Genomic DNA, 11526 nt, shown 5'->3' on the forward strand with positions numbered 1-11526 from the left:
GGAGATGAACTTGCTATAGTTCCTTATGTTAAACATGAAATTGTTGCTATTGCACCCACGCATGATAGTCCTATTATCTTTTTGAATTCTCCCGACTACACTATAGCAGAGAAGTTTGCACTTATTAAGGATTCTATTGATGGGTTGCCTTTTACCGTTGCACATGATGATTTTGATGAATATAACATGCATGTGCTTTCTGCTCCTACTTGTAATTATTATGAGAGAGGAACTATATCTCCACCTCTCTATGTTTCCAATATGATAAAATTGCAAGAAACTATTTATACTATGCATTGGCCTTTACTTTGTGTGCATGAATTGTTCTTTTATGACATGCCGATGCATAAGAAGAGAGTTAGACTTCGTGGTTATATGATATATGTTACTTTTTGCTCACTACTAAATTACAAATCATTGTTAATTAAAATTGTCTTTGATATACCTTGGGATCCGGGTGGATCCATTACTTGAGCACTATATGCCTAGATTAATGGCTTTAAAGAAAGCGCTGCCAGGGAGACAACCCGGAAGTTTTAGAGAGTCATTTACTTCTGTTGAGTGCTTTCATATAGTTTAAAAACAACAAAAATAAAGAGGGGAACCCAAAACTTTTTCAAAAAGGAAAGCGAAAGTGAGAAAGACAAGCATTGTTGAAGTGGGAGCTAGCCTTGAACTTTGTTCATGCTCACGGAAACTTTGTGAATCTTGATTACAGAAACATTTCAATAAAAATAATTATCCCCTTGTACAATTCCATTGTATTATAAAAATAATGTGCCAAGGTTTGCCTTTAGGATGTTTACATTTGCTTGATGGTTTGTACGGTGCAGGACAGAAACTTTGGCTGTAGTGCGCGATTTTACATTTTTAGATGGAACGTCAAATAGTTCTGATTCTTTTTGAAATGTCTTCCTATACAAATTTTTTATTTTTAATAATTTTGGTAGAATTTTTCAAGTATCAGAAGTTTGGTGAATGTTCATATTATTACAGACTGTTCTGTTTTAGACAGATTCTGTTTTTGATGCATAGTTTGCTTGTTTTGATGAAACTATCAATTCATATCAGTGTATTAATCCATGAAAAGTTATATTACAGTAGACACAATGCAAAAACAAAATATGAATTGGTTTGCAACAGTACTTAGAGTAGTGATTTGCTTTATTATACTAACGGATCTTACCGAGTTTTCTGTTGAAGTTTTGTGTGGATGAAGTGTTCGATGATCGAGAAGGTCTCGATGTGAGAAGAAGGAAGAGAGCCAAGAGCTCAAGCTTGGGGATGCCCGAGGCACCCCAAGTAAATATTCAAGGAGACTCAAGCGTCTAAGCTTGGGGATGCCCCGGAAGGCATCCCCTCTTTCTTCAACAAGTATCGGTATGTTTTTGGATTCGTTTCGTTCATGCGATATGTGCAATCTTGGAGCGTCTTTTGCATTTAGTTTTCATTTTTATTTTATGCACCATGCTGGTATGAGATAGTCCTTGTTTTATTTATAGAATGCTCTATGCTCTATGCACTTCACTTATATCTTTTGAGTATGGCTTTATAGAATGCTTCATGTGCTTCGCTTATATCATTTGAAGTTTGGATTGCATGTTTCTCTTTACATAGACAACCGCCATTTGTAGAATGCTCTTTTGCTTCACTTAAATTTGTTAGAGCGTGGGCATATCTTTTGTAGAAAGAATTAAACTCTCTTGCTTCACTTATATCTATTTAGAGAGATGACAGGAATTGGTCATTCACATGGTTAGTCATAAAATCCTACATGAAACTTGTAGATCACTGAATATGATATGTTTGATTCCTTGCAATAGTTTTGCGATATAAAGATGGTGATATTAGAGTCATGCTAGTGGGTAGTTGTGGATTAGTAGAAATACTTGTGTTGAGGTTTGTGATTCCCGTAGCACGCACATATGGTGAACCATTATGTAACGAAGTCGGAGCATGATTTATTTATTGATTGTCTTCCTTATGAGTGGCGGTCGGGGATGAGCGGTGGTATTTTCCTACCAATCTATCCCCCTAGGAGCATGTGCGTAGTACTTTATTTCGATGACTAATAGATTTTTGCAATAAGTATGTGAGTTCTTTATGACTAATGTTGAGTCCATGGATTATACGCACTCTCACCCTTCCACCATTGCTAGCCTCTCTAGTACCGCGCAACTTTCGCCGGTACCTTAAACCCACCATATATCTTCCTCAAAACAACCACCATACCTACCTATCATGGCATCTCCATAGCCATTCCGAGATATATTGCCATGCAACTTCCATCATCATCATATACATGACTTGAGCATTCATTGTCATATTGCTTTGCATGATCATAAGATAGCTAGCATGATGTTTTCATGGCTTGTCCGTTTTTTGATGTCATTGCTACGCTAGATCATTGCACATCCCGGTACACCGCCGGAGGCATCCATATAGAGTCATATTTTGTTCTAGACATTAAGTTGTAATATTGAGTTGTAAGTAAATAAAAGTGTGATGATCATCATTATTAGAGCATTGCCCCAGTGAGGAAAGGATGATGGAGACTATGATTCCCCCATAAGTCGGGATGAGACTCTGGACTTTACAAAAAAATAAAAGAGGCCAAAGAAGCCCAAATAAAAAAAGAGGCCAAAGAAGCCCGCCAAAAAAACAAAAAAAACAAAAAAAAACAAAAAAAATGAGAGAAAAAGAGAGAAGGGGAAGTGCTACTATCCTTTTTCCACACTTGTGCTTCAAAGTAGCACCATGATCTTCATAGTAGAGAGTCTCTCATGTTATCACTTTCATATACTAGTGGGAATCTTTCATTATAGAACTTGGCTTGTATATTCCAATGATGGGCTTCCTCAAATTACCCTAGGTCTTCATGAGCAAGCAAGTTGGATGCACACCCACTTAGTTTCTTTTTGAGCTTTCATATACTTATAGCTCTAGTGCATCCGTTGCATGGCAATCCCTACTCACTCACATTGATATATATTGATGGGCATCTCCATAGCCCGTTGATACGCCTAGTTGATGTGAGACTATCTTCTCCTTTTTGTCTTCTCCACAACCACCATTCTATTCCACCCATAGTGCTATATCCATGGCTCGCGCTCATGTATTGCGTGAAAGTTGAGAACGTCAAAAGTATGAAACAATTGCTTGGCTTGTCATCGGGGTTGTGCATGATGTGAATATTTTGTGTGGTGAAGATGGAGCATAGCCAGACTATATGATTTTGTAGGGATAACTTTATTTGGCCATGTTATTTTGAAAAGACATGATTGCTTTATTAGTAGGCTTGAAGTATTATTATTTTTATGTCAAATGATAGACTATTGCTTTGAATCACTCGTATCTTAATATTCATGCCATGATTAGATATGTGATCAAGATTATGCTAGGTAGCATTCCACATCAAAAATTATATTTTTTATCATTTAACTACTCGAGGACGAGCAGGAATTAAGCTTGGGGATGTTGATACGTCTCCGTCGTATCTATAATTTTTGATTGTTCCATGCCAATATTCTACAACTTTCATATACTTTTGGCAACTTTTTATACTATTTTTGGGACTAACATATTGATCCAGTGCCCAGTGCCAGTTCCTGTTTGTTGCATGTTTTTTATTTCGCAGAATATCCATATCAAACGGAGTCCAAACGGGATAAAAATTGACGGAGATTTTTTTTGGAATATATATGATTTTTGGGAAGAAGAATCCACACGAGACGATGCTCGAGGGGCCCATGAGGTAGGGGGCGCGCCCTGGGGAGGCAGGCGCGCCCCTAACCCTCATGGCCACCCCGTAAGGCGGTTGATGCCCTTCTTTCACCGCAAGAAAGCTAATATCTGGATAGAGATCGCGTTAAAATTTCAGCCCAAACGGAGTTACGGATCTCCGGGAATATAAGAAATGGTGAAAGGGAAGAATCTAGGAACGCAAAAACAGAGAGAGACAGAGAGACAGATCCAATCTCAGAGGGGCTCTCGCCCCTCCCATGCCATGGAGGCCAAGGACTAGAGGGGAAACCCTTCTCCCATCTAGGGAGGAGGTCAAGGAAGAAGAAGACGAAGGGGCCCCCTCTCCCCTACTCTTCCGGTGGCGCCGGAACGCTGCCATGGCCATCATCATCATCACCGCGATATACACCAACACCTCCGCCATCTTCACCAACATCTCCATCACCTTCCCCCTCTATCTACAGCGGTCCACTCTCCCGCAACCCGCTGTACCCTCTACTTGAACATGGTGCTTTATGCTTCATATTATTATCCAATGATGTGTTGCCATCCTATGACGTCTGAGTAGATTTTCGTTGTCCTATCGGTGGTTGATGAATTGCTATGATTGATTTAATTTGCTTGTGCTTATGTTGCTGTCCTTTGGTGCCCATCATATGATTGCGTGCGTGGATCACACCCTAGGGTTAGTTGTATGTTGATAGGACTATCTATTGGAGGGCAAGAGTGACAGAAGCTTCAACCTAGCATAGAAATTGATGCATACGGGATTGAAGGGGGGCCAATATACCTTAATGCTATGGTTGGGTTTTACCTTAATGAACATTAGTAGTTGCGGATGCTTGCTAATAGTTCCAACCATAAGTGCATAGAATTCCAAGTCAGGGATGACATGCTAGCAGTGGCCTCTCCCACATAATACTTGATATCGGTCTAGTAAAGTAATCAATTGCTTTGGGGCAATTTAGCAACTCCTACCACCACTTTTCCACACTCGCTATATTTACTTTATTGTTCCTTTATCTAAACAGCCCCTACTTTTTATTTACGTACTCTTTATTATCTTGCAAACCTATCCAATAACACCTACAAAGTACTTCTAGTTTTCATACTTGTTCTAGGTAAAGCGAACATCAAGCGTGCGTAGAGTTGTATCGGTGGTCGATAGAACTTGAGGGAATATTTTCTACCTTTAGCTCCTCGTTGGGTTCGACACTCTTACTTATCGAAAACTGTTGCGATCCCCTATACTTGTGGGTTATCAATCGATAGGGTCTTCGTTGTCTTCAGCACCTTCCGGAGTGTCGTCTTCTCTTGTGCCGGTTTTGCTGTCTTTACTGCGGCGTGACGTAGAGCGGCGCCGCTGACGACGGCGCTTTGACTGTATTTTGGAAGGTTTATCCTCAACTGGGTCTTCTTTATCGTCGTTGCTGTGCTCCTTTCGTGCATCCACCATGTATACGTCATATGAGGAAGTGGTTGTCCAGCATCCGGTGAACGGCGGGTTCTGGGCCTCCTCTTCTCCGGCATCGTCGTCCATACCGTCGATGTCCTTAGAGTTGTAATCAAGTTCGTCGGTCAAATCCTCGATCGTGGCTATAAAGTGGGTGGCGGGTGGGACGTAAAATTCTCCATCATTAGCCCCTAGTTCGAGCCGGATATAGTTCGGTTGTGGGTCCTCCGCCAAGGACAGGATTTTTAATGAGTTTAGCATATCGCCCAAAGGCTAGTGCTGGAAGATGTCTGCGACACTGAATTTGAAGATCGATAAACGATCAAGCTCGGTGTCCGCGGGCTCGCGCGGTTCGGAACCTGCGGCCGGAGACAACTCCGGCGTTCCGGTGGCATAGGCCTTGTGTGAGACCAGGTCCATGTACGGCTCCAACACCGTGGAATCTGCGGTCTCCGAGGTGGGGTTAATCCTTCCGTCTCCGGATGGCACGGCCTGCTCCGGCTCTAGGTCTAGAGCGGTTACAGGAGTGATCTCCTGGATGCGGCCCGATGACAGATTTAGGTCATGATCATCGGGGTGACCGGGAGCGGCCACCACGGTATCGACTCCGGCGAAGATCAAGTCTCCACCGATGTCCGCGACGTAGTTCGAGCTCCTGAATCTGACCTGATGGCCGGGGGTGTAGCTTTCAATCTGCTGCAGATGGCCAAACGAGTTGGCCTGCGGTGCGAAGCCGCCGAATACGAAGATCTACCCGGGGAGGAAAGTTTCTCCGCGGACAGCGTCATCATTGACGATTGAAGGGGCCATCGAACCTTTCAGCGATAGCACAGAGGAACTCTCAATGAAAGCACCAATGTCGGTGTCAAAACTGGCTGATCTCGGGTATGGGGTCCTGAACTGTGCGTCTAAGGTTGATGGCAACAGGAGACAGGGACACGAAGTTTTACCCAGGTTCACGCCCTCTTGATAGAGGTAATACCCTATGTCCTACTTGATTGATATTAATGAATACGAGTATTACAAGAGTTGATCTACCACGAGATCGTAATGGCTAAACCCTAGAAGTCTAGCCTATATGACTAAGGTATTGAGTGTATCCTTTCCGGACTACACCCTTCGGTTTATATAGACACCGGGGGGATCTAGGGTTACATAGAGTCGGTTACATAAGATGGATATTCATAGTTGTTCGCCAAGCTTGCCTTCCACGCCAAGGAGAGTCCCATCCGGACACGGTTACAGTCTTCGGTCTTCATATCTTCACAGCCCATCAGTCCGGCCCATAGATAACAGGCTGGACGCCCGAGGACCCCTTAGTCCAGGACTCCCTCAGTGGTCACTGGCTCTTCGGGGAAGATTCTGAACAGTGTCAGTCGAGAGGCACAAGACCGCCATCAAGCCATCCGGTGTAAATTGGATAGTACCAAAATAAAATAAAATCATGTGACCCCAATTTAGTTTTTAGTCAACAGACGTGTGAACACTCTCGTACCTTACAGTTGATATCTTAAGATATTTCTCGAGATCAAAGATATGTCATTCTTAACATTATGTGTTTTCTGCATCTTCGGCCACACTATCTTCCTTCTCACCGTAGCTACTCCAACAAGGGAAGCATACACCAGAAGGGAGCTATAGTCCCCACTCAACAGTTCCCTGCATCGAATGTGTGTGCCTGACATGGACAGCCACAACAACTGTAGGGCCATTGACAAGTCAGCACATGAAGCTCACTCCTATGGATGGCGGCTAGATAGGTTGTACCCTCATCTTGTGTGCAACATTTATGGCTTTTTTATTCATCTAAGCATGGAAAATAGATTATCACATTTCATTGTATATTCATGCCGATCTCTTAAGAGTCTTGTTCAGGAGTTAACGATGTTCCATAGTTTAGATAAGAGACTTGTTCTTTAGGTAACGTTGTTCCATAGTTATCACCCATCAGCCAATGCTATCCCACAGGCTGGTTATTATACCACTTCTAGTATTACCTATGTTGTTCTTTAATACTTTTGTGTGCCATCTAGTTAATCTCGAGTACAAACGATACATATTTGTAGCTTTCATTTGTGTTCTCCCTTTAGTTTTTGAGACCTATTGCTGCTAGTTAAGCCCAGTCCTACTATTTGTGTCGTCTCCTACATGAACTCATTACATAAATCTAACTACTAGTTGTCTTCCATGCATGTCAGATATAATTGCACACATTGATATATCCACAAGAACCTCACGGAGCAATGTAACGGCCAACAAACTTGACGTCGGTGATACCCAGTATGATGGAACATGTAAAGGCAGTTCTTCAGAAGACTTGTAGAAATATGATGAGTCATATTCTCCCCCACAAGGTCATTGCTCTAACTTGGCCCGTGATATGGGTACATCATGCATATAATTTCCTGGAGTGCATCTACTCTGTTGCAATGCCATGTGCTTAGCCTGCTGATCATGCATGTAAATATGTCATGCCTTCCTGTTTTCCAGTACCTATTCCATTCATGATAACATGTTTTCAAATTCAAGTACTATCATTCTACTCTATCACAATACCATCTCTTTAGTTTGGACATCATGCTTCTGAATATCTTGTGCATTGTTATTCATTAGTATGTACTTCATCTGTCTACCATACCATTTTTTACATTGAAGTGTTGTTCTAGTGGTCTATTGCAATGCCATCTTAGTTTCCCAATCATACACGCATATGTTGCCTTCTCTATATGTATTCCGCTATCATACAGTTTTACATTCAACTTGTGTTTTTTACTCTGTTGTCATGTCGTATCCCTAGCTCTTACATCATATTCCCTCCGTCCGGATTACATGTTGCAGAAATGGATAAAAATAGATGTATCTAGAACTAAAATATGCCTACACACATCCATTTATTTCCGAATGGAGGGAATACATGTCAATATGGCATGCCTTTCTATTCTCTAGTACATATTCCATCTCTCTGTCGTAGCATGTTTTATAACTAAAGCACCATTCTTCTATATAATGCATGCAAGGAGAAGACGACTATGTTAGAATCTGAAGGGTTACAAACAAGGTCTTTGCAAAAGATCCAAACGCCAGGAGATATTAAACCAACTCCAGTGTTCATAGATACTGGTCCAGAACAGAGGAACCCAACTCCTACTGATAATAAGCAGATTCAAGTGGCCAAAGAACTACTCCGGTCCAGTCCAGCAAAAATATGTCAACTCCATTCTAAAAAGCGTGTATGTATCCTCACATCATGAAATTGTATAGCATTCAGATCAAATTTTCTACATGTTTCTTACCCATCTCTATTTTAGAAAATAAGCTTAAAGGATAGAAGACTTTCTAAACTGGGATCGTGTTCGAGGAAAGTATCTTGCGGGAATTCTCTATGCTCCAATGCTGATGTAAGTACCTGTTGTATATCACCATATTTTTACATCAACATATATTTTGTTAATCGGCATGAATCCAACCTTTATCTGATCTAAATTTACTACTAGAAAAATGTATAATTAAAGGCGACAATGTTGATTTTGTAAGCAAAACTGCCTGGTAGTTTTACATACTAGGCTGCATGAGTGTACTATCTCATATCATGCACATTACTAAATTGTAGTGTTGTTCTGGTTGCCCAATCATTCACTGTGTAAATGTTGCTTTCCTATTACCTTACCTGGCTGAAGAATAGCTATGCCATATTGTGTTAATTTGGTGTAGGCTGGTGTGGTCTGGTTGCCCAAATGTTCATTGTGTCAATGTTGCTTTCCTATTATCTGACCTGGCCAATGATAACAATGCTTGTGTGTTAATTTGGTGCAAACTGCTCAAGATAAGAAGACAAACTCTGAAAATAGCAAGGCAACCCCATTGTTTCTTTTCAATAAATCTATGCCAGGTAATATGGCAATAACTCTTGATTAATCTGTTCGATTCCCCTCCTAATTTATGTTATGATGCACTAGTCGAGATACTCTCCAGTATCAATAATACAAGCCTGCCAAAATCGTCATCTGAATCTGTTTAGTTTCCTCTATCTCGAATCCAATGGAAAAGTATATGTTTGTGAATCAATTACTAGCTAAAGAAATTGTAGAATAATTAGATTAGGTAGGAAAACAAGATCGGGCTGCAATTGCTCGCCTCGATCATTTACATTGCATATTATATATATACAGCAAGGACATTACAAACGTGGGGTGCAAGTTGATCTAACCTACAGATTGTATTTGATACAGACTGCAATCTGTAGGATTCTCTAACACGCCCCCGTAGTCTGAACTAGGGGACACTCCATCGCCGATGTGAAGAATGGTCCTGAACTCCAAAAATAAAGGCGTTGGTAGGCCTTTGGTGAATATATCTGCAAATTGGGAGCTAGACGGAATATGCAGAACATGCACTGCACCAATGGCAACTTTCTCCCGAACAAAGTGAATATCCAACTCAATGTGTTTCGTCTGTCTATGCTGCACTGGATTAGCAAACATATAAACATCAAAGACATTATCACAATAGACAACGGTAGCACTGACTATGGGACAATGTAGCTCGAGAAGGAGGTGTCGAATCCAAAAAGTCTCGGCCACTACAGTAGCAACAACACGATATTCAGCCTCGGCGCTGCTACGAGACACTGTCGGCTGGCAGCGAGAGGACCATGAAATTAAGTTATCACCAAGGAATACACAAAACCTAGACGTAGAGCGGTGAGTATCTGGGCATCCCGCCCAATCAGCATCCGAATAGGAAACAAGACTGTGAGAAGAGGAGGCATGAAGAATGAGACCAAGATCAAGTGTCCTTTTGAGATAATGAAGGATACGCTTGATAAGAAGAAAATGAGGCTCACGTGGGTCGTTGATACGTCTCCAACGTATCTATAATTTTTGATTGCTCCATGCTATATTATCTACTGTTTTGGACTATATTGGGCTTTATTTTCCACTTTTATATTATTTTTGGGACTAACCTATCAACCGGAGGCCCAGCCCAGAATTGCTGTTTTTTGCCTATTTCAGTGTTTCGAAGAAACAGAATATCAAACGAAGTCCAAACAGAAAAATCCTTTTTGGAACGTGATTTTCTTCTCGGATAAGACCCAGGAGACTTGGACCCTACTCCAAGAAGTACCAGAGGCGGTCACGAGGGTAGGGGGCGCCCCCCCTACAGGGCGCGCCCCCTGCCTCGTGGGCCCCTCGGTGCTCCACCGACGTACTCCTTCCTCCTCTATATACCCACATACCCCCAAACGATCAGAACAGGAGCCAAAAACCTAATTCCACCGCCGCAACTTTCTGTATCCAAGAGATCCCATCTTGGGGACTGTTCCGGAGCTCCGCCGGAAGAGGGCCGTCATCACGGAGGGCTTCTACATCATCCTAGCATCTCCGATGAAGTGTGAGTAGTTTACCTCAGACCTTCGGGTCCATAGTTAGTAGCTAGATGGCTTCTTCTCTCTTTTTGGATCTCAATACAATGTTCTCCCCCTCTCTTGTGGAGATCTATTCGATGTAATCTTCTTCTTTTGCGGTGTGTTTGTTGAGACAGATGAATTGTGGATTTATGGTCAAGTCTATCTATGAACAATATTTGAATCTTCTCTGAATTCTTTTATGTATGATTGGTTATCTTTGCAAGTCTCTTAGAATTATCCGTTTGGTTTGGCCAACTAGATTGGTAGTTCTTGCCATGGGAGAAGTGCTTAGCTTTGGGTTCGATCTTGCGGTGTTCTTTCCCAGTGACAGAAGGGGCAGCAAGACACGTATTGTATCGTTGCCATCGAGGATAACAAGATGGGGTTTATTTCATATTGCATGAATTTATCTCTCTACATCATGTCATCTTGCTTAAAGCGTTACTCTGTTTTTAACTTAATACTCTAGATGTAGAATCTTTTCGATCTACTTGTCACGGACGTGATGCCTATATACATGATTTTGCCTAGATATTCTCATAACTATGCTCAATTCTGTCAATTTCTCAACAGTAATTTGTTCACCCACCGTAGAAAACTTATGCTCTCGAGAGAAGCCACTAGTGAAACCTATGGCCCCCGGGTCTATTCTCATCATATCAATCTCCATCACTTTAATCTTGTTTTGTTTTTACTTTGCCTTTTACTTTTCACTTTGCATCTTTATATCAAAAATACCAAAAATATTATTTATCGGATCTCACTTCCGTAAGTGACCATGAAGGGATTGACAAACCCTAATCACGTTGGTTGCGTTGAGCTCTTTCTGTTGTGTAGGTACGAGGGACTTGCGCATGGCCTCCTACTGGATTGATACCTTGGTTCTCAAAAACTGAGGGAAATACTTACGCTACTCTGCTGC

Source organism: Triticum urartu, chromosome 2A, assembly GCF_056163025.1.
Source record: "Triticum urartu cultivar PI428250 chromosome 2A, HENAU_Tu73, whole genome shotgun sequence".
Classification (NCBI taxonomy): Eukaryota; Viridiplantae; Streptophyta; class Magnoliopsida; order Poales; family Poaceae; genus Triticum; species Triticum urartu.